Source organism: Rhinoraja longicauda, unplaced genomic scaffold (assembly GCF_053455715.1).
Source record: "Rhinoraja longicauda isolate Sanriku21f unplaced genomic scaffold, sRhiLon1.1 Scf000068, whole genome shotgun sequence".
Lineage (NCBI taxonomy): Eukaryota > Metazoa > Chordata > Chondrichthyes > Rajiformes > Arhynchobatidae > Rhinoraja > Rhinoraja longicauda.
The window spans coordinates 167,501-172,500 of NW_027601286.1; the positions used below are offsets into that span (position 1 = coordinate 167,501).

The window sequence follows — 5,000 nt, forward strand, 5'->3', positions numbered from 1 at the left end:
CAAAGCAAAGCGGCAGTCAGAAGCGACGACACACACGTAGGTGTGGCTCTCCCGCAGTGACGGCCGTGCCAGAGGAAAGGCTCGCCCCTCCGCGTCCGCGTGCGGACAAGGGCAATGCCCGGGAGGGCACGGGTCAAAGGTCTCCCCGGTCGCCGTGCGACCAGCCGCCGCCGACACCGCCGCCGAAGCGGCGGGCGGGCGGGCGGGCTGGAGCGCACGGGCACGGAGGGCTCCAGTGTCTGCACTTAGGGGGACGAAGAGGAGGGCCTTGCCCCTCTGCGACACCCCAGCCGCGCGCTCCCGCACCCCGGAGGGCAAAGGAGCACGATTGATTGTACAAGCGACCCTCAGACAGGCGTAGCCCCGGGAGGAACCCGGGGCCGCAAAGTGCGTTCAAAGTGTCGATGATCAATGTGTCCTGCAATTCACATTAATTCTCGCAGCTAGCTGCGTTCTTCATCGACGCACGAGCCGAGTGATCCACCGCTAAGAGTTGTCCGAGAGATTTCTTAAAAGACCACCCGACGCTCCTCGTCCACCGCCGCGGGGAAAGGAGCCCCATCCTGGGGTGGCCCTTGGCGCTTTCGCGCGTACGTCGCATTGATGCACACAGAGTGGGGGCAAAAAAAACATCAGGGCGTTCGCGACCCGCCCGCCTCCGGGTCATTGGCCTGCACCCGGGGCCGCAACGGACGTGCGGAGGCAGGTTTCCCCGCCGTCGTCTTCCCACGCATCACAGTGCCGAGCCGCGCCGCACGGCCGCCCCCCCCCCCCCCCCCCGTGGAGGGACAGCGACGTTTTGAAAGGCACTTGCGGACCAGGCCTCTCTCGGAAGGGAGGCTCAGAAACCGCTAGCTCGACACAGGCGGAGCGGAGGGGGAGACGATCGCGACTCTTTAACACCGCCGCCGTGCCCGACGGCTCGCGGGAGCCGAAGGGGAGACGTGTAGGTGACCCTGTTCGAGGGCGAAGGGAGTTTAGCGAGCACGACCAGACGTGTCCCGGGGCTCAGGGTGAAGCGACCGGCCCTGCAACACCGGCGCGACTCCCAGCTAGAGACACGGTGGCCGTCGACCCGCGCACAGAGCGACGAGCCGCCAAGGCGGCGCCCGAAGCCGCAGCCGCTCCCTTTCTTGATTTCGACTGCGTTTGGACGTGCCGTCGAGGCGGTGGCCCCGACCGCCTCTTGTTGCCCTTTGGCGTCGCCGTGAAAGGCGTGCTCGCAGAGAACACGCCTGGACTCGGCGACGGGCAGCCGATCGACGTTCGGGACCGTGTTCGCCCTGCGCGTGCCGATCACGGATGGAAACCCCTCACCAGAAAAAAAGAGAGGGAGACCACGGCAGAGCTGAGGGATAAACATGAGATGGTGATAAAACCAGCAGACGAGGGGAGCAGTAGGGTTACAAATTAATGTCAATATGGGGCCTGCTCCCACTGGGTAATAGACAAAAACATAGAACAGGGTGACAGGAGAGACTGGATAGCACAGAGGATAACCCGTGAGCGAAATAATGGGGTGTATGCAGTTCAATGTAAGGAGTGTACCTTACGGTACATAGGGGAAACAGGTAAAACAGCCTCAGCGGTGATCGACGTGTCAAAGAGGAGTCACAAAGACGGGCAAAATAAAGTGGTTGATTATAGACAATAGACAATAGACAATAGGTGCAGGAGTCGGCCATTCAGCCCTTCGAGCCAGCACCGCCATTCAATGCGATCATGGCTGATCACTCTCAATCAGTACCCCGTTCCTGCCTTCTCCCCATACCCCCTCACTCCGTTATCCTTAAGAGCTCTATCCAGCTCTCTCTTGAAAGCATCCAACGAACTGGCCTCCACTGCCTTCTGAGGCAGAGAATTCCACACCTTCACCACTCTCTGACTGAAAAGGTTCTTCCTCATCTCCGTTCTAAATGGCCTACCCCTTATTCTTAAACGGTGGCCCCTTGTTCTGGACTCCCCCAACATTGGGAACATGTTTCCTGCCTCTAATGTGTCCAATCCCCTAATTATCGTATATGTTTCAATAAGATCCCCCCTCATTCTTCTAAATACCAGTGTATACAAGCCCAATCGCTCCAGCCTTTCAACATACGACCGTCCCGCCATTCCGGGAATTAACCTAGTGAACCTACGCTGCACGCCCTCCATAGCAAGAATATCCTTCCTCAAATTTGGAGACCAAAACTGCACACAGTACTCCAGGTGCGGTCTCACCAGGGCCCGCTACAACTGTAGAAGGACCTCTTTGCTCCTATACTCAACTCCTCTGGTTACGAAGGCCAACATTCCATTGGCTTTCTTCACTGCCTGCTGTACCTGCATGCTTCCTTTCATTGACTGATGCACTAGGACATCCAGATCTCGTTGAACTCCCCCTCCTCCTAACTTGACACCATTCAGACAATAATCTGCCTTTCTACTCTTACTTCCAAAGTGAATAACCTCGCACTTATCTACATTAAACTGCATCTGCCATGTATCCGCCCACTCACACAACCTGTCCAAGTCATCCTGCAGCCTTATTGCATCTTCCTCACAATTCACACTACCCTCCAGCTTAGTATCATCTGCAAATTTGCTAATGGTACTTTTAATCCCTCCGTCTAAGTCATTAATGCATATCGTAAATAGCTGGGGTCCCAGCACCGAACCTTGCGGTACCCCACTGGTCACTGCCTGCCATTCCGAGAGGGACCCATTTATACCCACTCTTTGCTTTCCGTCTGTCAACCAATTTTCTATCCATGTCAGTACCCTACCCCCAATACCACGTGCCCTAATTTTGCCCACTAATCTCCTATGTGGGAGCTTGTCGAAGGCTTTCTGAAAGTCGAGGTACACCACGTCCACTGACTCTCCCCTGTCAATTTTCCTAGTTACATCCTCAAAACATTCCAGTAGATTTGTCAAGCATGATTTCCCCTTCGTAAATCCATGCTGACTCGCAATGATCCTGTTACTGCTATCCAAATGCTCAGCAATTTCGTCTTTTCTAATTGACTCCAGCATCTTCCCCACCACTGATGTCAGACTAACTGGTCTATAATTACCCGTTTTCTCTCTCCCTCCCTTCTTAAAAAGTGGGATAACATTTGCTATCCTCCAATCCACAGGAACTGATCCTGAATCTATATAGAACATTGAAAAATGATCTCCAATGCTTCCACTATTTCTAGAGCCACCTCCTTAGGTACCCTGGGATGCAGACCATCAGGCCCTGGGGATTTATCAGCCTTCAGTCCCATCAGTCTACCCAAAACCATTTCCTGCCTAATGTGGATTTCCTTCAGTTCCTCCATCACCCTAGGTTCTCCGGCCCCTAGAACATTTGGGAGATTGTGTGTATCTTCCTCAGTGAAGACAGACCCAAAGTAACGGTTTAACTCGTCTGCCATTTCTTTGTTCCCCATAATAAATTCCCCCGTTTCTGTCTTCAAGGGACCCACATTTGCCTTGACTATTTTTTTCCTCTTCACGTACCTAAAAAAACTTTTGCTATCCTCCTTTATATTATTGGCTAGTTTACCCTCGCACCTCATCTTTTCTCCCCGCATTGCCTCTTTAGTTAACTTTTGTTGCTCTTTAAAAGAGTCCCAATCCTCTGTCTTCCCACTCTTCTTTGCTATGTTATACCTCCTCTCCTTAATTTTTATGCTGTCCCTGACTTCCCTTGTCAGCCACAGGTGTCTCTTACTCCCCTTAGAGTCTTTCCACCTCTTTGGAATAAATTGATCCTGCAACCTCTGCATTATTCCCTGGAATACCTGCCATTGCTGTTCTACCGTCTTCCCTGCTAGGGCCTCCTTCCAGTCAATTTTGGCCAGCTCCCGCCTCATGCCTCTGTAATCCCCTTTGCTATACTGTAATACAGACACTTCCGATTTTCCCTTCTACCTTTCCATTTGCAGAGTAAAACTTATCGTGTTGTGATCACTGCCTCCTAACGGCTCTTTTACCTCTAGTCCCCTTATCAGATCAGGATCATTAAAAACACTCACTCTATTGGCCGTGATTTAACCTAGCACACAGTGTTGCAAAGCCCACGCAAAGTCCAGTGGGCCAAGCAAACAAATAAGATAGATCTGGCTCGGCGTTCCACATCTCCACATCGTCACCCAGCACGCCGACGCCCATTAACAATTCCCCCGCAAATTGTGCACCTCGAGCGGCAGTACTTTAAACGGCGCCGTCTTCGGCGTGGACGGCATGAACCAAGTCGGCAAGCATCGTCACCTAGCACACAGACGTGCACTAACAATTCCTCCCCCCGCAAATTGCGCGCCGCGAACGGCGGTACTTTCAAGTATGCCGCCTTCGGCGGGGACATCGTGAACCAAATCGGCAGGCAGGCGTCGTCAGCCGGTCGACCGACCCCCAGCTGCATTTCCCCAACGGACATTGTGCACTTCGTACAGAACAGTGCTTTTAAAATATTCCGCCTGCCGCGTGGACATCATGAACCAAATGAGCAGGCAGGCATCATATCATATCATATCATACACATACAGCCGGAAACAGGCCTTTTCGGCCCTCCAAGTCCGTGCCGCCCAGCGATCCCCGTACATTAACATTATCCTATACCCACTAGGGACAGTCAGCCCCCAGCACAACGACGCCCCCGCTAACAATTCCCCACGCACATGGTGCGCTCGAGCTGCAGCACTTTAAAGTACGCCGCCTTCGGCGGGGACATCGTGAACCAAAGGAGCAGGCAGCCATGGTCACCGCCAGCACAACGACGGCGCCGCTAACAATTCCCCGCGCACCTTGTGCGCTCGAGCTGCAGTACTTTAAAGTACGCCGCCTTCGGCGGGGACATCGTGAACCAAAGGAGCAGGCAGCCATGGTCACCGCCAGCACAACCACGGCGCCGCTAACAATTCCACGCGCACCTTGTGCGCTCGAGCTGCAGTACTTTAAAGTACGCCGCCTTCGGCGGGGACATCGTGAACCAAAGGAGCAGGCAGCCATGGTCACCGCCAGCACAAGCACGG

The 5,000-nt window shown here is 54.0% G+C and overlaps 1 non-coding gene across 1 annotated transcript; it reads right to left on the reverse strand.

The window, feature by feature from the left end:
* Positions 1 to 341: 341 nt before the first annotated feature.
* Positions 342 to 495, reverse strand: LOC144589673 (5.8S ribosomal RNA). Its single transcript, XR_013545915.1, has one exon. It is a non-coding gene; the product is annotated as a 5.8S ribosomal RNA (ribosomal RNA).
* Positions 496 to 5,000: the final 4,505 nt, after the last annotated feature.